Below are 24103 nucleotides of genomic sequence, written 5' to 3' on the forward strand. Positions count from 1 at the left end.
CTCATATTTTTGTCATTGCAGGTTCTTAAAACCATAGTTGAAATTTTCTTAAAGTTAGAACTGAAAATTTGAACCTACCATACCTTAGTTTCTATGAAGTGGAGCATATAATTGTGGCCCTTCTTATTTTTTTTGGTGATTTTGCTGATTTGAACAAAATTGACTTGTATGCCCTGATTGGCCACATTGACTGTACCAAAGCCCTAAGGTGTGTCTACCAGATTCTATAGGAGGTGGAGCTTGGTTTAGATTTTGACTCTTAATTAAAAGAGTCATTTAATCTTGCAAAACCACAGTTCCTACAAATCTGATTATTATAAGGTCGAATTACCAAATATATTCAATGATTTCTTCCTCTTTTTCTTGTCTCAAAGAAGCTAAGGCTGTGAGGGCATTGCTTTGCTCTACTTCTAGCCAAAACTTTTCTAAAAATATTCTCATAAGCATGTCCTAGTTCTTAAAGGTTTGAGAGGCATGGTTTCTATACCATTCATAAGCTCTATATTATAGGGTACTTGAAAACCACACAAGATAATAACCCGGATTGGTTATTAAACTTATCGTAAGAAGTTCCATGAATCTTTCCATGTGTGCCAATCGATCATCATCTCTAGTTCCTTTAAATATAAGGAGGTTATGGAATATAAGAGCTTCTTGCAATCCCTTTGGAATTACAATGGGTAAACCTCTTAGTTGAACCAAGGGATTTATAGATAAAGAATTTAGAAAGCCTTCTCTTTTGTAATCTATCAAAGGAGAACTAGGTCTTAACTCTTTTCCTTCTTGATTTATTCCTCAAAATAAATTAAGAGATTCTCGATTCAACCTTTCTTCTCCTACTACTTGGTTAGGATTTAATTTCAATGGATTGATTACAAATATGTCTTGTGAGGTTATAGGTAAATCTTGTTTGTTGAATCATTGGACTTCAATTCTTCTAAATTGTGGCATAGATTTTTTAATAGCCTTCTCCAAGTTTTCAATGGATAGAACTAAATTAGATTGTCTTGATCTAGTAGAATAGTACATCTAACACAACTATAGATATAACATTCAGCTAGACTCATAATTTAAACATGTCTATCTCTACAAAATTCAGTTAAAATTTTTTGGCTTTTCTACCTACAATCCACTTATATTACCTTCTGACATGGAAGGAAAATAAAATAGAAACAACTAAAGGAAGAATGCTTGCTTAAGTATTATCCCAAGTAAAACTATTCTTAACTTTAATTAATATACTGAACTATTGTTGTGTAAGAGTGACCTTAAGCAATTTTAGTTGTGAAAAAGAATTCCGTATTAGGACGGCAAGGAGTCTAAGCTCTCTTTTTTTCTTGCTTTTTCACAATAAAATAATTAAAGAATTATCTACTATAACTGTTAACAACAAAGATTATATTACAAAAATAATTTGTTACAAACACTTCACACTACATTGAAGAAGAATTCACCTAGCTGCATCTTCAACAAACTTGTCTCTTCTTAACAAATTTCAAGAATACATGACTTCTTGCCTAGCCGATCTTGACTACATGTTCTAAGTAAGGATTTAAGATTTAAGGATAATGAATTAAAGGTTCTATCTACCTTCTCTCATCGATATCTATAAAAGAGAGTAAAGAATTACCTCTCTTGCGTCTTTCTCCTAGATTCTACCCTCCAACTTCTAGCTCTTGTTTCTTATATTCAAGCAATTTTCTAAAATTTCAAAGAAAGAATAATTGACAAAGTTTAAGGACTTACTTGATTGCAAGCTAGTAATATTTTTTTCCTTTCTTCTTATGCTTCTTCTCTTCAAAGCACAATTTGTATTAGCAAAATAACTTTGAAACTAAATAATTATTATTAAAAATATACTCACCTTGGATTATGATTTGAACTTGTTCGTCTTTTATTTATTTATGTAATTATTTATTTTTACTTGTTCTAAATTCCTTCTATCTAATCTTTCTATCTATTTCTTCTTCTTAAATCTCTTCTTCTTCTATTGATGAAGAATTTTCTTCAATTCTTCTTAAGCTCTTTCTATACTATTATCATGGACATATACATGTAAGCTAGTAATTACATGTATAAATAGATAGAAGTAAGTAAAAGTAGATAAAAATAAATTAATTCTATAGTATTTGCTATGGAAGCTTTCTAAAAGCTTTATAGATGCTGCTTTTACTTTATAGATATCTTTAATTGACTTTTTGGATTAAAAACGTGGTCAACAAGTTGGCCATGTGACACACATGTTGTTAGCTTGAAGACCAAGCTAACCATGTGGTCCATACGTAGAAAAACTTGCCTTGTAAATCAAGGCATGTCTTTTATAAAGTCAACATATATTGGAGGTCCTATAGAATGTCGCCACATAGCCTTTAGTTAGATAGTAAATGTAGAGACAAGAGTGAAGCCTTCTTTACTCTTGTCAACTCCTTTCTTGCTTCTAGTCTAGTTTCAAGGATCTCTAGTTTTCTTGGCTTTTGGCAATAGCCATTCCAGTTTTTTTTTTAATATACATATCAAGTTTTTTTTTATTTTGTCAACTTTTTTTGAGAGAAGTTTTTATTTGTTTATTTATTTTTGTCATGTTCTTATCCTTGATAGATTGACAGAATACACTTAGAATATCAGAGCTTTGTCGAATCTTGATTAAGAGTTGATTATTCATTTTTCTTCATAAGACATAAGCATAATGGAAGTTACGGATTACCCTCTTCCAAACTGATATTGTCCTTAGTATTTTCTTTGTTTTTAAGTCCCCTCTTCTATTTATCTTGAGCAATATTAGACATCTTTTTTTTTTTGAGTGTTATCATCGCAGAACTTGCTGAAATAAAGAGTACAATGGCACAAATACAAGAGCAATTGAGTGAGTTAATGCTTGCAATGCATCAATTCAATTTACTACTAAAAGGAGTAATAAGATTGGGAGGAAGTGAAGATATAGAAATGATTGGATCTGCTTTAATATCTACACCAAATCATGTCCCTTTTCCTATGGTGAAACGTCCTTCCAGTGTTAGAAAATCAAGAATTATACTATCCGAGTAGTTTGATGGAAGGAGATCAAAGTCTAGAGGATTTATCAATCAAGTATAACTTGTGATTGAACTTCAACCCCAAAGCTATCCAACTCTAGGATCGCAAGTTAGATTCATTGGTATACTTTTTTTAGGTTCAATATTATCATGGATTTTATCTCTTCTTGAACGACGAGATCCAATATTGAATAATCTAGATGCTTTTTTGGCAGAGTTTCAATTCATGTATGAAAAACTTGATGCAATTTGTACTGCAATCAATAAGATCTATATTTTACGACAAGGCAATCGATTAGTAATGTTGTATGCTTCACAATTTTTGACAACTTATAACTGATATCAAGTGGGATGATATTGCATTTATTAGCAAATTTTTCTTTAAATTACCATATGAGGTAAAATAATTAATGTTCAACTGACTTGATCCTCAAACATTGAGTCAAGCAATTGACTTTATTGTGAAGTGTGATAATTATCTTTTTAAATTCCGATCTGAGAACCGTACAAGTAGATCTTAACATTACTATAATTCAATGACAACACCAACATCTCTTCAATACATACATTCGAAAGTAGAGGATATGCAAATTGATGCGATACATTTCAAAACTCTTACTAAGCAAAAAAAGACTCATCGTCATCAAGAAGGATTGTGCTTATATTATGGAGAACCTAAGTACACTACTCAACATTGTCCAAAGAAGCAATCCAACCATAAAATGAGGAGTACGGGGATCAAAGAAGATAGCATGTCGAAAAACAAATTTGTATAGCTACAATAGGGACCTTATGGCTGGAACCTTGTACAATGCCTAGTGAAGGTCCTATCCTCTCCTCAAAACCCTCTCCATATTTTACAATAAATGTTATTTTAGGACCTAAACATTACAAAGCCTCTATCTTATTAGATTCAGGAGCCTCAGCATGTTTCTTAGATGAAGAATTTGCTAAAAGACATAGCATATTTTTAGTAAAGAAAACTAAACTTGTTCATGTAGAAGTCATAGATGGTTGTCCGTTGTCTTTAGGAGATGTTACTCATAAAATCTTTCTTATAGAAATAACAACTAATAGTCATAGTAGCTTTGTAATATTTAATATTATTAGATCTCTTTCTAATCTAGTTATTTTAGGTTTATCATAGCTAGAAAAATATAATCCTAAAATAGATTAGACTTCTCATAGTCTTAACTTTTATTAAAGTATAACTAAGAATGTAGTTAATCAAGTAGAATATCATAAGTTTTGTATAATTAAACCTACATTTGTAGGTGCAAGAGCTTTTTTGCATGCTGCAAAAGAAGGATCTTCTTGTGTCATTTATGCCACACTTGTTTTTACTGATGGAAAGACTTCAAGTGGCATTTGAAGCCAATATCAAGATTTTAAAGATGTGTTTGAGAAGAAGAATGCAGATACTTCTCTGGAACATCATTCCTATGACAACTCAATTGACCTTTAAGAAAGAGCACAACCGCCATTTGGACCAATCTACAATTTATCTCAAAATGAGTTGGCTGAATTTAAGGAGTATATTGAAGAAAAATTGGCCAAGAACTTCATACACCATTTCAAATCTCTAGTAGAAGCTCCAATTTTATTGGTGAAGAAAAAAGACGGATCATTACAAATATCTATTGATTATCAAATATTCAACAAAATCACTATCAAAAATAAGTATCCACTATTGTATTGTGGTTCGGCTATTATATGAAAATAATATAATTATGTACTTAATATATAATTTACTAAGTAACATGGTAAGAGCCATGTTAGTAGATTTTAGTTGATCGTAGAATATAATTTGATTATTACTTTTAGAAGAGGTTGTTTAAAAAGATTACTATAGAATTTGTATTACTTTAATTTTCTTTTGATAGTGGCTTTTAATATTGGTTTTGATTTATAGTAACTTCTAAATATTTAGAATCACCTTTATTAGACATTGATGACCTTTGAAAACTTATTTTCGTTCTTTTATTTGATGTTTAGAGCATAAATTATATAAATCTTATAAGAAAAAGAATTGAAAAAGGATTTTAGTAGCAAAAGAAGTAATTAGGGCACCAATATAGATGAATGGAGATGAATGATGAAAATCTCCATTCCTATTAGTCAAAAATCATGACCAATGGACTTTGAGGAGGCTACCCAAAGACATATTAGGAATTATGATTAGTTTCTAGGAGCCATTTGAGCTTTAAAGGCTAGGGTCAGCAAGTTTAGATTTTTGGCTATGGTTTTGGTAGAAGTTTTATATGATTTGAAGTTTATATGAAAGAGATATTAGCACTCAAAGTTAAGGTGTTTATATGAGAGCTATTGTCACTCTTTTTGTCATAACGCAAGCGTACGAATAGCAATTGAGGATCGGCAACCATGATTAGAGAGCACTTTTCTAGCTACACTTTTCACATACCACTTATTGAATTTCAAGTTCGCATGAAGGAGTTATTGGATTTTGAAGTCAATGCATGCAATCTAAGGGTAGTAAGTAATCCAATTTACTAGTGGTTGTATCTTGAAGTATATCTTGAGCAATTTGATAAGATTTTGGCTCAAAATTTCAAACAATGTGTAATTTCATGTAAGTAAACTTTTTATATAAATTTTATGACATTTAAATAATGGACTCTTGAGATATTAAGAAAATAGTGCTCTGATACTTGTAAACTAGGGTTTTGAGTGTATATTAGGGTTTCTTGGATTTTAGAAGATCAGGAGCGAATTTGCAGTTGGTTTTATTTTTTGTGATATCAATTAAGAATGAAGTCTACCTATCCTATAAATTTGAGACAAACAAAATGGTTAGATTAAGAGATATGAATTTCAAAAGTTTGAGACAAGAAAATCTTTTGCAAGAAAAATATGTTTTGAAGGGATTTTTTTATATTTTGAATTTTATGCAAAATAAAGGAGTTTTGGAAGCTAAGACAAGATTAATATAAAGGTTTAAGCTACACTCTCCATAGCTAGATATCCAATATATTCTTAGATAGCAAATCATGCCATACGATAGACCTAGTGAACCCGACATAAAAATTTTTGGGATACAGAGTTTTGAAGAAATATTTTGGCTTTCTATTATAGAAAGGGGGCAAAGAAGTGATAGGAGGAATAATACTAGAGAATCTCCATTACAATTTGATCCTATTAAAATTCAAATGTTTTAAGCATTTGCACTTTTTATGCAACAACAGCAAGCAGTGGAACGCAAAGAGGCAATGACTACTAAAGCCTTGCAATTTGTTGTTGGTTTATTGGATCAATTTGATGGAAGAAATATTTCGAAGTATCTTAAGTATTATTTTCGAAAGATGGAGCTCAATAAAGTATTGGAGAAAGTTATGTTCCTAATATTTGAGCTTGCAGTTGTACAAGAGCTCTGTGAGCATATAAAGGGAATTATTAAAATTCATGGAAAGAAATGAGAGGATTTTATCCTTCAGCTAAAAGAAGAGTATTCTTTGGATGATGTAGAAAGAGTGATAAGAAAATCATTTATAGAATGGGTCAATAAATCCAATAAGGAATTGGTTGCAACAGAGTTATTTTGAGAATTTGAAAGACATTTCTTCAATTGTCTCGAGTACACAAGCTTATACTAAAAAATGATAAGGTGGAGTTATTTCTTCGATTAGCTAGCATAGGAATTTACATAGGAAGTTGAAATTACTATTGGAAGATAATATAGAGGACAATGGACTTACTATTGATTAGAGGAAAGTCTCTGTAGTTATGAACATACTAGCTAAAAGAGAGTACCGTAGAGGTAAGGTGGTAGTAAGGCAAGAGACTAGACTTCCACTAACTACAATACCTTGTAGGCAATTGCCAGAACTAGCTATATTAGTAAGTACTATTCTAATTCCTATGTCTAAAATTGCACCACAAAAAGATGTGATTGATGAGTTGATAAAGAGAATGAAAGACTTACAAATCAAACTGACAAAGCTAGAAGAGAAAGAAGGATTATGTGAGAGCAAATGTGTATCAAAGCCAGAATATATATAAAGATATATTTGATGTGATAGTATGAAGCATCCTCGAAAGAAGTGTGGAGATTTTGTTGATATTTTGTGATAAAGAGTAATTTTATAGAAAGATGAAAAAATTGCATTGCGAGATACAAGTGAGTTTTTCAAAACCAATTTTGGAAAGAAAGAGATGAAAAAGGTTTTGGAAGAGCATTTATCTCAAAAGGCTATAGCATCAAAAGAAGCTATTACTTATGACATTGAGGCTGTAAGAGAGAAGGAGGATGTTTTTGACAAGCATATAAATACAAGGGATCTATAAAATTATACTATTATTAACATGAATAAAAGAAAAACTACAAGGTAGGAATTATTTAATACAATTATAATAATTAGAAATACCATAGGATGGGATGACCCTGTAGATACTATGTTTGTGCATGCTTATTTGGTAAAGTTCCAATATGAAGCTTTAATGGAGGTAAAAAGGAGAAGAAATGAAATAGAATTTTTTTTGCAGAGCCAACTAAGAAGAGGAGATCTCAAAGGCATGTAGAAACAATACAAAATAAAGAAATACCTATACCACATGCTAATAGACCATCCAGGGCTGGGCCATTGACATCGCACCTTAAAAAAGTACCACTGCCAAATGAGAAATAGAAAGAAAGGATGGAAGTTGATAAAGATAAAAAAAAGAGTAAGCATGTTACTTATAAGCTTCAATCAGATATTGAAGCAGCCACAGATTTGAAAGGAGTATTGGAAGAAAGAGTATTGAATGCCAAAATTGAATTTACTCTACGAGAAATTTTAGGCATTGCAAAGAGAGAGTTTCACGAAATCATCATAGACACTATTAAGCAAAAGAGGTAATTGATAGGAGAATCTGCTGTATCTAATGCTTTTGATACAATCTTGATTGAAGAAGAGGAACATTAATTGACAGAATATTATATCAATAGAAAGGGACAATTTGATTTGGATGAATATAAGGATGATGACAAGGGCCTTAGATACTATACCAAGGGACATTAGGCAAGAGCCACCATAGAGACTTTAGTAAAAATGGAAGACTTGGTAGAACCAGTAATTGCTGTCATTGACCATGGATCTGAAATTAATATTATGTCAGAAGAAGTCTATAAATGTAAAAGGTGGCCCATTGATATTAACTATGGATGGGTGATTCAGACAGCAAGTAATACATGAGGAGATCTTTATGGTGCTTACCCTAATATGAAGGTAAAAGTTGGAGATGTAACCATAGAAAAAAAAAAATTTGTTCAAGACACTACTTCATACCCACTAATTCTTGGTCAATCATATATTACAGCTGTGAAGATGGAGACCAATGTTTTGGATGATAGATCAGCATATGTCTGTATTAGAAGTCAAGATAGAAAAAGATAGTGCAATTTCTAACAGTACGTGTAAACTATGAGCACAATCAAGATTATTGACAAAGTGATTTATTACCAAGGATTAGTGAAGAGTTTACAGATTTTTGTAGAATACCACTATACAGCGGGAATGTAGTGGTACATCAAAGAAGGTATTCTTACATGAAAAAGAAAGTACCTTTTGTACAAGAGTTGTAAAATTATCTAAGAATAGATTTGTTATCTATACACTACTTAATGATCTACCAAAGTGAGAGAAAAAAGTTCTACAAAAATCTAAAAAAGACCTAAAAAGAATGGGTGTACTTGATGCAGATAATAAGATAGTAGCTATATATATGGAGACTGGTTTAGAAGATTTTATGGATGAACTTTTAGAGGTTGAACAAGGAAATGAAGATCAAGTGGTACAAGTATATTCAAGAGAGCTCTACTCAGCTATACAAGCATTTCAAGATTATGAAGTCAAAGTTGAAACTAGGTAGAAGACTGTGGAGAAGAAAATAAAACCTATAGCTATACCATTACCTAGTGATTCCAATCATCAAGTTCAACAAGCTTTGAGAAAGAAGGGCTTATAGGATCCTAAAAAATTGGCCATAAGTTTACCAAGAACACACTCAATGAGTTGAAAATAGGATCTGTAAATTTTTTATTACATGTTGAAGAACTGGAATTTAGAAATATATTAAGTACGTATGGAAAGGCTTTTACTTTTGAACCTTTAGAAATTTGATGTATTGATTCAAGTATTGTGGCACCAATAATTATATTTATAGTTGTACATGTTTCTTGGAATTTAAGACAAATTTTGGTACCTAAAGCACATCTACCTAAACTTATGGAGCTTTTAAAAGAAAAAATGTAAATAAAGATCTTAGAATCATCATTTGCACTATATTTCAGTTGTTGGTTTACAATACCAAAGAAAAATGGTATACTACAATTCATTCAAGATATGCAATGAGTGAATCAAGTAACTATTAGAAATACTAGAGTTGGATCAATTGTTGGAGTATTTATTGAGGCATTTACTGATAGAGCTATTTACTGTATTAGAGAACTTTATTCTAGATTTGATCAATTTCAACTAATTAAAGGAAGCAAAGATATTACTAATATGAGGATACTTTTAGAGTTGATTAAGAAGTGTACATTGTTACAAGGAGTAACAAAATCAGTAGCTTACATGATAAATGAGATAAATAAGATTCTTCACGATTTCATTCTAGAAAAGACTATGCCTTTTTTGGATGATATTTCAATAAAAAGATATGTGGAAGAAGAGAAAAATGAAACAATGGATCAGAAGGGGTGCCGTAAATTTTTATCTAATCATATTTCAAACTGTGACAAAATTTTATCTCGACTTGAGGAGGTTCACTTGACACTATCAAGAGCTAAATTTATCTTTGGAGTTCAAGAAGTTGTTATTGTGGGACATTTGTGTGGATGGTTTGGTCATAAACCTGATCCTAATAAGGTAGATGTCATACAATGAATGAAAGATATTTGTAGCTCACAAACAGAGGTACAGAGGATTTTAGGAGCTTGCATATTTTATTGTGTATGGATTCCTCATTATGTACATGTAGCTGATCCTCTTTATAGTTTGCTACAAAAAGAGAAGAGATTTAAATGGGAGAAGAAGCACATAGAAATATTTCAAAAGCTAAAATAATTATTATCTTCTCTACCTGTATTACGAAGGATAAGTTATAAAGATAGCAAATTAGTGATACTTATAGTTGATACTTATCTAATAGCTATTGGTTGGACTTTAGGATAAAATGATGAAGAAGAAAACAAGTTTGTTATTAGGTTTGGAGCTAAAGTATTAAGTGAACGACAAAGAAACTATCCATAGGTGAAACGGGAGCTATAGCAAATAGTTCCAACTATGAAAAATAAAAGAGATTATTTAATTAGGACACCAATGATAGTGAAAACAGATTGTTTGCCACTATTGGGAATGATTACCAACTATAATATCCCTGATATTCCTATGCTAAGACGGATAGTATATATTAAATCTTTGAATCTTGAATTTAGGCATATAGCAGGCAAGGATAATCTTGTAGCAGATATGCTATCCCGAGCTAGATATGAACAAAAAGAAGATTTGATTGAAGATACTGAATGTATAGGTACTACCTTCTATTCTAGGATACAATAAGGAGAGGATGAATATCCAAGATCATTTATAGAAGAATTATATGAAGAAGAATGGATTGATATTAGACGCTATTTAAGCACATTATCAAGACAATCAGGATGGAGTGATATTTATTTCAAATAAATTAGACGGAAGGCTTCCAACTACCTGTTACAAGGTAGTTACCTACCGAAGCGATGCAAACGGAATAATAGAATGCCACAAAGAGTAGTTTGCAAGAAAGAGATGCAAGAACAATTAATCCATGAATTCCATGATAGTTTGTGGGCTGGCCATAAAGGTATTTATGCCGCCTTTAACAAGCTCAAAGAAAAATATTGGTGGCGTAACATGTATAGAGATGTGGTGAAGTTTGTAGAATCATGCCAAACCTATCAGATATATTCGGAGATTCGACATAGAGATGGATTGCATCCTACATATCCACTTATAATATATTATAAATGGATTGTGAATCTAGTTATTATGCCTACGGAGATATGGCAAATGTGGTACTTGGCTCTGGCATGAGAAGATTTATCTAACCAAGTAGAAGAAAGAACTCTACGAATAAAATCCACTGAAGGAGTTTGTAGATTTTTAGTAAAAGATGTGGTTTATAGATATGGATGTATTTGAAAAATTATTGCTGATCATAGAGAATTAGATGCATTTGAGGCTAGATAGTTCTTTGAGAGATGTAGAATCAAGCTAGCACTTACTACATCTTATAATCCAGAAGGCAATGCTAAGAGTGAGCGAGATTATTCTCCTATTGTAAAGGCCATTATTAAAGCTTGCAAAGAAAGAGGAAGTAAATGGCCAAGATTAGTACCATTTTTTCTTTGGGCTAATCGTACTTCTCACAGTTCAGTAATAGGATATATGCCGACAGAGTTAATGCAAAGATAGAAGCGCATTATGCCAATTAAAGAGCAAATACCTACTTAGAGTATCTTGCCTTGGCAAGACAATATATCTAAAGAAGAACTTCATGTACTTCAAATTCGTCAACTAGAGAGAAGACCTGAAGATGTAGAAAAAGTAATTATAAGGCTGAGGGAGTTGCACTTAAAGAATAAAGATAGATTTGATAAGCGACACAAGTTGAGATCAAAAGATATTCATGAAGGTGATTTGATTTTGGTACATGACAATAACTTGGATAACCAACATAATGCTTTTAAAAAGTTCTCTAAGCGTTAGTTTGGACCTTATATAGTTGTACATATTTTGGATAATACTACATATGTATTAAGAGAATTATATGGAACAAAATTCAAAATTTCAATTGCAAAGAAACGTATAAAATTTTTCAAACAAGAGCATCAAAAATTAGTCCTCAAAGATGTTGAAGAAGAATTTGATCTATCTAGGTATGAAGAAGAAGAATTGGATTTTAAAGAAGATATTATTGAGGAGGTAATATGATGCCGACCACAACTTTGGTTCTTTTTGGTGCATACCGGAGGATGCATAGGTTTAGAAGGAGGTGGATGTCGTATTGTTGTTCGGCTATTATATGAAAATAATGTAATTATGTACTTAATATATAATTTATTAAGTAATATGGTAAGAGCCATGTTAGTAGATTTTAGTTGGTTGTAAAATCTAATTTGATTATTACTTTTAGAAGGGGATGTTTAAAAAGTTTAAAAAGACATTGGTGACCTTTGAAAACTTATTTTGATTCTTTTATTTGATATTTAGAGCATAAATTATACAAATCTTATAAGAAAAAAATATTGAAGAAGGATTTTGGTAGCAAAGGGAGTAATTAGGGCACCAATATAGTTGAATGGAGATGAATGATGAAAATCTCCATTCCTATTGGTCAAAAATTATGACCAATGGACTTTGAGGAGGCTGCCCGAGGACATATTAGGAATTATGGTTAGTTTCTTGGAGCTATTCGAGCTTTGAAGGCTAGGATCAGCAAGTTTAGGTTTTTGGCTATAGTTTTGGTACAAGTTTTATATGGTTTGGAGTTTATATGAAAGAGATATTGGTGCTCAAAGTTAAGGTGTTGATTTGAGAGCTATTGTCACTCTTTTTGTCATAACGCACGCGTACAGATAGCAATTGAGGATCGGCAACCACGACTAAAGAGCACTTTTGTAGCTACACTTTTCACATACTGCTTACTAGATTCTAAGTTCAAGTGAAGGAGTTATTGGATTTTGAAGTCAGTACATGCAATGTAAAGATAGTAAGTGATCTCATTTATTAGTGGTTGTGTCTTAAACTATATCTTGAGCAATTTCATAAGGTTTTAGCTCAAAATTTCAAACAATGTGTAATTTCATATAAGTAAACTTTTTGTATAAGTTTCATGATATTTGAGAATTGGATTCTTGAGATATTAAGAAAATAGTGCTCTGATACTTATAAATTAGGGTTTTGAGCATCTATTAGGATTTTTTAGATTCTAGAAGATCAAGAGTGAATTTGTAGTTGGTTTTATTTTTTGTGATATCAATTAAGAGTGAAATCTATCTATCTTATAAATTTGAGACAAACAAAATGGTTAGATCAATAGATATGAATTTCTTAAGTTCAAGACAAGAAAATCCTTTGCAGGAAAAGTATATTTTGAAGAGATTTTATTATATTTTGAGTTTTATGTAAAATAAAGAAGTTCTGGAAGCTAAGACAAGATTAATATAAAGATTTAAGCTACACTCTCTACAGCTAGATATCCACATAATTCACAGATAGCAAATCATGCCATACGACACTGCCACTTATAATCCTAGTCGCCACCTTTATAACTTTCATTCATCCTTTTACTGCTCTTTGACCATTAACAACTTATGTAAGATATTATCTTTTACGTTCTAAATTATCCTCCATTTATTTTAATACTCCCATTTTGTTATTGATCAAAGGCTTATAAATCTAATCTCGTTGTCAATTTATAATTTCTATCCTTCACCAATGGTTTTGTGAGTAAATCAGTAAGCATGACTTCTATTGTACAACAATTCATGTCAATTACTCCCATCTCAATCTTTTTTCAGATGAAGTGATGTTGAATGTCAATGTATTTTGTCCTTAAATGATACTTTGGATTTTTGGCAAAAGTAAGGCATCTTTGATATTCAGACTTCATTGGAGTTGCTTCCAATTGCACAAGTCAAATGTCTTCTTAAACTTATCTTAGCCATATTGCTTCGATTGCACCATGACTTACTGCCATGTATTTTGTTTCTATTTTAGACCTCACAATTCTTGGTTGTCTCTTAGAATTCCATGAAATTACTCCCACTCCAACAAAGAAGACATATCCCATTGTTGACCTTCTATCATTTGTATCTCTAGGCCAATCCGCATCACAATATCCATGCAATATAATAATATTACCTCCAAGGCAGAATTCTAAGTTCAAAATCTCTTTTAAATTATCTCATGATCTTTTTAATGGTTGCCTAGTAAATTGGTCTAGCCTTGGACATGTGTTGACTCACAACACTCTCCGCATATATAAGATCCACCTTTGTACCAAATATTGCATACATAAATGAGCCTATTATTGCCTTGTATGGAACATCTTTCATTTCTTCTTCAACTTCAGTAAATTCCTCATCCGTGAACTTCATCAACTTCAAATTAACCTCCAAAGGTATTCTAATGGACTTGCACTCCTCCATGTTGAACCGTTTCAACACTTCTTCAATGTACTTCTTTTGGCTCAATGTTATAATCTTCTCAGCTCAATCTCTCATATATTCTACTCCTAAGCAATAGATGAGCTCTCCCAAATTACTTATTTCAAATTCTTTTGCTAACTTTACCTTCAACAAATCCATCTTTTTTAAAGTATTGGTCAAGATGATCAAATCATCAACATAAATAATAACAATCAGCAAAAGGGCTTTTGATTGTATCGAATACATAGAATGATCAGCCTCACTCCTCACAAATCATTCATTCACAAAGAAGCTGTCGATATATTGATATTATGCCCTTGATGATGTTGAAGATTAGCAAGTTTTTGCTTAGTTACAACCACATAGAGATTAAGCATAGTATGTTGTTAATGATAAAAAGGCTGCAAAGAGTTAAAATAGGTTATTGTGGTCGCACCAAAGATTTTTTGGTCATGGCTAGGTTAAAAAAGAACCTAGGATTAAGATGGATGAAATAAAAATAGATGAAATATCAAAAAGATGGAAGTTGCCTTGTTGGTTAAAAAACCACTACTTATAAGTAAAGAGTCTTGGAAGTAAGAATAATCTTTCTCCACACTTCTCTAAGACTACAAATCTTGTTGATGCTAAGTGTTTGTAGCTTTTAGACTTCTTTTCTTCAATAGATGATTGCTTGACCTTAAACAAAGATTTTTTTAACTTATACATAAGGCGTTGTTTGCTATCTTCAACATATCCTTGAGATTGATCCGTGTAGATGTCTTCTTTCAATTCTTCATTCAAGAAAGCCATCTTCACATCCATTTGGTGCATTTCCAAGTCCATTGCTACTCAAATTTCCACAACGATTTTAATGGTGGTAAATTTGGCCATGGGAACAAATGTCTCATTGAAATCTATACTAGCAACTTTTGAGTAGCCTTTGGCTATCAATCTTACCTTATACCTCACAACATTATCCGTTGCATCTTTCTTTATTCTAAACACCCACTTAAACCAATTGAAGCTCGATTTAGTGGAAGTTAAATCAATTTCTATGTTTCATTGTCCATGAGTGATTTGTATACTTCTTCCATAGCATTCTCCTACATCAACGCATCCGTGGACTTCATTTCATCATATAAACTCAACGGATCAGCAAGAAGTACAACATTGGCATGTTCATTACTTACTTGAGGAAAAATGTGGTCCTTCGACCATTCTCCACGTTGTTTTCTATCTCTCAAAGGATATCTCCTTTTATTTGAAGAAGACTCGACTTCTAGCACTCCATAGTTACCTCCAACCTTCTTTTCTTTTAAAGATAGTCTTTTCTCACCTAAAGTTTCATAATCCTCATCACCATTATCATCAACATCTTCATGGTCTTCATTCCTAGTCTTGGCAATTCTAGAGGACTTTTTGTCCAACTTCTTTGTTTCTTCATTATTAAAGAATAAGCTCTTTGAAGACACAACACTTAGCACTATCAAGGTTGCACATAAAAAGAGAATCTAATATCTCTCACTTCAATTACCTATTACTTATAGGTAGTGGTTACTGCCCTGAAAGACAACTTCCTCTCTTTGATTTTTATACACGTGGTCCTAGGATCCTTTTGGCATCTCACGAGGCTCAAAGGTATCCTATGACACATACTAATGACTCATATATAGTCTTTGGATATTCCCTTGTTAATACTTTATCCTTTTGACTTTGACTCTTGGTCCATGACTTTGTCCTATATCCATTGCATGCCCTTACCATATACCAAGAGTCAAACCTTTGACTACTAGCAACTTACCTAAGATAATATCCTCTATAAGTTAACTTAATTTATTTTTACTTTAACACTTCTACTTTACTATTGGTCAAATGGATTTTAATCCTAATGCCATAGTTCACATGTGGTGTCTATCTTTTACTAATGCCTTTGTCAACAAATCAACAAGCACTTCCCAGTTGTACAATACTTCATATCAATCACTCCTATTTTAATCTTCTCTCTTATAAAGTAATGTTGAATGTCAATGTATTTGATCCTTGAATGATACTATGGATTCTTTATAAATACAAGACATCCTTGATTATCACACTCCATAAGACTTGCTTCCATTTGCACATCTCTAATGTCCTCCAAAAGTTGTCTCAACCATATTGCCTCCATTGCACCATGGCTTCCTAGCATGTACTCCGCCTCCATTATTAACCTTGCAATTGTTGGTTGTCTCTTGCAATTCCAAGAAATTGCTCCCACTCCAACAAAGAAAACATACCCCATTGTTAACCTTCTATCATTTGCATCTCCAACCCAATCCGCATCACAATAACCATGCAAACTAATGTTATCACCTCCAAGGCATAATTTGAAGTTCAAAGTACCTTTTAAGTACCTCATCATCCTTTTGATGGTTGTCCAATGGATTGGTCCAGCCTTTGACATGTGTTGACTTACAACACTCATAACATATGCAAGAATCACCCTTGTGCCAACCATTGCATACATAAGTGAGCGGACTGTTGCCTTATACGGAACACCTTGCATTTGACCTTCAACTTCAGCAAATTCTTCATCCGTGAGCTTCATCAACTTCAAGTTTGCCTCCAATAGTGTTCTAATAGGCTTACACTCCTTCATATTGAATCGTTTCAATACTTCTTCAATGTACTTGTTTTGGCTCATTGTAATGGGCTTTTTAGGACGATCTCTTATAAATTCCACTCCTAAACAATAGTGAAGCTCTTCCAAATCACTCATTTCATACTCCTTTTCTAATTTTGCCTTCAACCAATCTATCATCTTCAATGTATTGATTAAGATGATCAAATCATCAACATATAGGATGACAATCAATATGAACTCATTTGATTGCATCACATATAAGGAATGATCAGCCTCACTCCTTACAAATCCTTCACTCACAAAGAATGTATCAATGCGTTGGTACAATGCCTTTGGTAATTGCTTTAGCCCAGACAAAGATTTCTTCAACTTACAAAAAAGGTGTTGTTTGCCTTCTTCAACAAATCCTTGAGGTTGATCCATGTAGATGTCTTCTTTCAAACTTACATTTAAGAAAGCCGTCTTTACATCCATTTGAGGCATCTCCAAGTCCAATACTGCCCCAATTGTCACAATGATACTAATGGTGGTAAATTTGGCCACGAAAATAAATGTCTCATTGAAATCCACACCAGCAACTTGTGAATAGCCTTGAACAACCAATCTAGACTTGTACCTCACAATATTGCCCATTACATCCTTTTTGGTTCTAAACGCTGATTTATGACCAATAAAAGCTCGATTTGGTGAAAGTTCAGTCAATTTCCATGTTCTATTATCCAAGAATTATTTGTACTCTTCTCCCATAGCATTCTTTCACTTCAACGCATTCTTAAACTTCATTGCATCACATAAACTCAATAGATCAGCAAAAAGTGTAACATTAGCATCTTCACTTACTAAAAGAAAGATGTGCTCTTTCCACCACTCACCACGTGGTTTTCTTTCTCTCAAAAGAAATCTCCTTTTATTTGAAGAAGACCCTTTTTCTAGCATTTCAACCTTCTTCTTTCTCAATATACTAGTACCAACGTACCAAGTGCTACAATCCATATGGGATATCTCCTAGGACCAGCCCTCCCCTTGCACTCTAATGTACTATAGACCAACACCTTACCTTATGGGATATTCCTAATAACACTTGTACTCTATTGACCATTAGCAACTACTTAAAGAGTTCTTTCCTTCAACACTCCCACTTTGCTATTGGTCAATTACTTATCAATCCTAATGCCTTACTCAACTTGTTGTATCTTTCTCTAACTAAGGCTTTTGTCAACAAATCAGCCAACATGTCTTTGGTTTCACAATACATCATATCAATAACCCCCATTTCTATCTTCTCTCTTATGAAATGATGTTAAATATCAATGTGCTTGGTTCTTGCATGATGCTTTGGATTCTTTGTAAAAGTAAGACATCCTTGATTGTCATAACTCAATGGAGTGGCCTCCAATTGTACAAGTCCAATATCTTCCAATAACAACCTCAACCAAATTGCCTCCATTGCTCTATGACTTGCTGCCATGTACTCCGCCTCCATTGTGGACCTTGCAATGGTTGGTTGTGTCTTGCAATTCCAAGATATGGCTCCCATTCTAACAAAAAATATATAGCCCGTTGTTGACCTTCTATCATTTACATCTCCAACCCAATCCGCATCATAATATCCATGTAATGCAATATTATCTCCTCCAAGACATAGTTTGAGGTTCAAAGAGCCTTTCAAGTACCTCATGATTCTCTTGATGGTTGCCCAATGCATATGACATTGTTCTTCCATGTGTTGGCTTACAACACTTACCGCAAATGTAAGATCCATCCTTGTGCATACCATTGCATACAAAAGTGAGCCTACTGCTGCCTTGTATGGTATGCCTTGCATTTGATGCTCAATTTCAGCATACTCCTCATCCGTGAGCTTCATCAACTTCAAGTTGGCCTCCAAAGGAATTCCAATGGGCTTGCAATCTTCCAGGTTGAATCATTTCAATACTTCTTCAATGTACTTGTTTTGGCTCAATGTGATGGTCTTTGTTTCTCTACTTCTTTTGAATTCTATACCCAAACAATAATGGAGCTCTGTTAAATCACTCATCTCAAACTCTCCCTCGAATTTCTTCTTCAACCAATCCAATCTTACAATGGTATTGCTTATGATGATTAAATCATCTACATAGAGGATCACAACCAGTAAGAAGTCCTTGGCTTGCAATACATACAAAGAATGGTCAGCTTCACTCCTTACAAAATCTTCCTTCATAAAGAATGAATCAATGCGTTGGTACCATGCTCTTCGTGATTGCTTGAGTCCATACAATGAATTCTTCAACTTGCAAACAAGGTGGTGTTTATCTTGTTCAATAAATCCTTGAGGTTACTCCATGTAGACGTCTTCTTCCAATTCTCTATTTAAGAATGCAGTCTTGACATCCATTTGATGCATCTCAAGGTCCATTGATGCTCCGATTGCTACTATGGTTCTAATGGTGGTGAATTTGGCCACGTATACAAATGTCTCATTAAAGTCCACTCCAGCAACTTGTGAATAGCCTTTGGTAACCAATCTTGCCTTGTACCTCACAACATTGCCCATAGGATCTCTCTTGGTTCTAAACACCCACTTACATCCAATTGCTGATCAATTTGGTGGAAGTGGAGTCAACTCCCATGTCACATTATCTATAAGAGATTTATATTCTTCTTGCATGGCAATCTCCCACTTCATTGCATCACCAAACCTCATTGCATCACTCAAAGTCAATGGATCATCAAGAAGAGCAACATTGGCATAGTCTCCACTTACTTGTGGAAAGATGTGGTTCTTCCACCATTCACCTTGTGGTCTTCTCTATCGTGTTGGATATCTTCTTTCTTGTAAAGACGATGAGCCTTCATGCACCTCTTGCTACCTTGTATGGCTCATGGAATTCTTTGTCTTACTCATTGGTTGATATTCTTCATCTTCATTTTCTTCATTGTTCTAGTTGTATCTTGCTGGAATTGAAGTCTTTATAGTATTAGTCTCTTCTATCATGGCATCATCTTCTCCTTCTTGACTTTGAGAATGCTCTTCTTCATCTTCTTGTTTGTTTGTTGGAATTGAAGATGTGTCCACAAACACACCACTACTCCCACTTGGACACATCTGCCACTTTTCACTACCACTCTTATGCTCCAAGAACTCTACATCACGACTTTTGATGATCTTTTTGGTATCTAAACACATCAGCCTATATGCCTTGGTGACTTCACAATAACCAAGGAATACACATCTTGTGCCCTTTGCATCAAGTTTGTATCTCATACTATCTGGAATCTTGACATATGCAATGCACCCAAAAATCTTCATGTAGGATATGCAAGGTTTCTTACCAGTCCAAGCTTCTAAAGGAGTCATTCCTTCAAGTGCACTTGTGGCACACCTATTTCTTGTATACACGAAATTTACCACAGCTTCCGCCCAATATTCATATCCAAATTTTTGAGCATGAATCATACTCCTTGCCATCTCCACAATAGTACGATTTGCTCTTTCAGCAACTCCATTTTGTTGTGGAGTGTAGGGAGTAGAGGTTTGTCTTACAATGCCTTCATGCTTCAATAACTCATCAAAGTATTTGGACAAATACTCACCTCCATTGTCCGATCGCAGCACCTTAATCTTGTGCTCACATTGCTTCTCCACAAGTGCTTTCCACTCCTTAAACTTGGCAAAACACTCACTCTTGGCCTTGATGATGTAAATCCATACCTTCCTTGAGAAGTCATCAATAAATGTGACAAAGTACCTTACTCCACTCATAGATGGTGTCCTCATGGATCCACAAACATCCGAATGCACAAGCTCCAGCAATTGACTTGCTCTTGTTGCAACTCCATTAGGAAATGGTGTCCTATGTTGTTTGCCTTGAATGCATCCCTCACAAGTAAGATTCATAGTAGGATGGCCAAGGTCTAAGCCACTTACCATGGATTGAAGCTCTTTCATGCTTTTGGCATTCAAATGCCCAAGTCTTTGATGCCAAATGTCCACCTTGTCTTTATTTGATGGAAATTCAGCAAAGGCAGCAATCTCCACTCCATTGTTCCTCTTGTACTTGATAATATAGAGATTGCCATCCCTAGTCCCTTTTGCTACTTCTTTGCCTTCCATGGTTCTCACAAAACATCCATTCATGTTAAATTGTACTTTGCACCCATGAGTTACAAGTTTACTCACCGAAAGGAGGTTCTTCTTCATCTTTGGCACATGCAACACATCCTTGAGAGTGATTCTCTTGCTTATGCCCTTCATCACCACCTCCACTACAATGGTGCCTATTCCAATGGCTTGTAACATACAATTATCACCTAACCAAACCTTGGTTGCTCGAATTGGTTGATAAGTGTTAAATGAACACTTGTATGGAGTCATGTGTTTGGTACATCCGGAATCCACAATCCATTTGCTCATATCAAGCATGGAAGGAGTTTGTTTTGCCATGAATGCAAAGTCTTCACGTCCATGGTCATGAAAAGCATTGTTGGCATTCTCTCTTTCTCCTCTCTTTGCCTTGAAACAATTTCAAGCAAAATGGCCTGGTTTTCTACAAATATAACAAGTTTTAGGAGGATTATTGAGGTAAAAGATAAAAATGAATAGATAATAGTTAAAGTAGAATAAGTTACCTCGTAAAAGATATCACCTTAGGTAAGTTGCTAATGGTCAAAGGCTTGACTCTTGGCATAAAGAGAAAGCATCCAATGAGAAAAGGATGTGGTTATTGAGAAAAGAACACTATAAGCATAACACAAATAAGTAAAAATCGGCAAGGTTGCACACAAGAGAAGTGTGGAATGAGATGGTTCTCTCTTCCAACTCTCGTTATTTAAAGCTTGTGGTTGCTGTCCTAAAAAGACTTCTTCCACTATTGAACTTTTATACATTTACTCCGTGGATTCTTTGGCTCATACCACGAGGGTATCCAAGGATCCTAGGATCCTATGGCATCTTACATACCACGAGGGTATCCTATGCCATATACTAATTATTCTTACCTAGTTCTTTGGATATTCCCTAGGACAAACTTTATCCTCTTGACTTTGACTCTTTGTCCTTGACCTCATCCTATGTCCATAGGATGCTTTTTCTATATGCCAAGAGTGAAGCCTTTGACCATTAGTAACTTACCTAAAGTAATATCCTTTATGAGGTAACTTATTCTACTTTAACTATTATCTATTCATCTTTATCTTTTACCTCAACACTCCCACTTTGCTAATTGTCAAAGCCCTTAAAACCTAATGCCTTTGTCAACATATGATGTCTATCTTTGACCAATGCCTTTGTTAACAAATCAGCAAGCATATCTTCTGTTGCACAATACTTCAAGTCAATCACTCCCATTTCAATCTTCTCTCTTATAAAGTGATGTTAAATGTCAATGTGCTTGTTTCTTGAATGATGCTTTGGATTCTTTGTAAAAGCATGGCATCCTTGATTGTCACAATTCAATAAAGTTGCTTCCAATTGCACAAGTCCAATGTCCTCCAAAACTTGCCTTAACCATGTTGATTCCATTGCACTATGGCTTGCTGCCATGTACTCCGCCTCCATTGTGGACCTTGCAATTGAGGGTTACCTCTTGCAATTCCATGAAATTGCTCCCACTCCAACAAAGAATATATAGGCCATTGTTGACCGCCTATCATTTGCATCTCCAGTCCAATCCGCATCACAATAACGATGCAAAGCAATACTTTCACCTCTTAGGTCAAATTTGAAGTCCAAAGTGCCTTTCAAGTACCTCATGATCTTCTTGATGGTTGTCTAATGAATTCGTCCTGCTCTTGACATGTGTTGACTTACGACACTCACGTCATAAGCAAGATCCACCCTTGTGCCAACCATTGCATACATGAGTGACCCAACTGCTGTCTTGTATGGAACACCTTGCATTTGGCCTTTAACTTGTACAAACTCTTCATCCGTGAGCTTCATCAACTTCAAATTGGACTCCAAAGGTGTTCCAATAGGCTTGCAATCCTCCATGTTGAATCGTTTCAACACTCCTTCAATGTACTTCCTTTGGCTCTTTGTCATGGTCTTGTTAGCACGATCTCTTGCAAATTCCACTCCTAAGCAATAGTGAAGCTCTCCCAAATCCCTCATCTCATATTCTTTTTCTAACTTTACCTACAACCAATCCATCATCTTTAAAGTATTGGTTAAGATGATTAAATCATCTACAAAAAGAATAACAATCATCAAGAACTCTTTTGATTGTATCACATACATAGAATGGTCAACATCACTTCTTTGGAATCCCTCATTAACAAAGAATGTGTCAATTCTTTGATACCATGCCCTTGGAGATTGCTTGAGTCCATACAAGGATTTTTTCAACTTACAAACAAGATGTTGCTTGCCTTCTTCTACAAATCCTTGAGGTTGATCTATGTAGATGTCTACTTCCAACTCTTTATTCATGAAAGCCGTCTTCACATCCATTTGATGCATCTCCAAGTCCATTGCTGCCCCAATTGACACAATGGTTCTAATGGTCGTGAACTTAGCCACGGGAGCAAATGTCTCATTGAAATCAACACCAGCAACTTGTGAGTATCCTTTGGCAACTAGCCTTGTCTTATATCTCACAATATCACCCATTGCGTCCCTCTTGGTTCTAAACACCCACTTACAACCAATTGAAGATTGATTTGATGGAAGTTGAGTCTATTCTCATGTTTCAATGCTCATGAGAGATTTGTACTCTTCTTCCATAGCCTCCTTCCACTTCAACGCATTCGTAAACTTCATAGCATCACATATATTCAATAGATCAGCAAGGAGTACAACATTGGCATATTCTTGACTTACTTGAGGAAAGATGTGGTCCTTCTACCATTCACCACGTTGTTTTCTTTCTCTTGTGGGATATCTCCTATCATTTGAAGAAGATTCACCTTGATGCTCTTCAACCTTCTTTTCTTTTGAACCTTGTCTCTTTTCACTCAAAGATTGGTATTCCTCATCATCATCATCATCTTCAACTTCTTCATTGTTTGTCATCCCAATTGTATATACTTTCTTCTTCTTCTTCTTCATCTTCTTTGGTTCTTCATGTTGATTCAAATCTCCACTATCTTCATTGTCTTCATCTTCTTCTTCTTCTTTTGTTGCTGAAATTGAAGATGTATCCACAAACACACCATTACTCCCACTTGGACACATCTCCAAGTGCTCACAAGCTCTTTTATGCTCCATAAATTCAACATCACGACTTTTGATGATCTTCTTCGTATCCAAACACATTAGCCTATATGCCTTGGTACCTTCACAATATCCAAGAAACACAC

This window comes from Physcomitrium patens, chromosome 19 (assembly GCF_059467195.1).
Source record: "Physcomitrium patens ecotype Gransden chromosome 19, ASM5946719v1, whole genome shotgun sequence".
NCBI classification, from domain to species: domain Eukaryota; kingdom Viridiplantae; phylum Streptophyta; class Bryopsida; order Funariales; family Funariaceae; genus Physcomitrium; species Physcomitrium patens.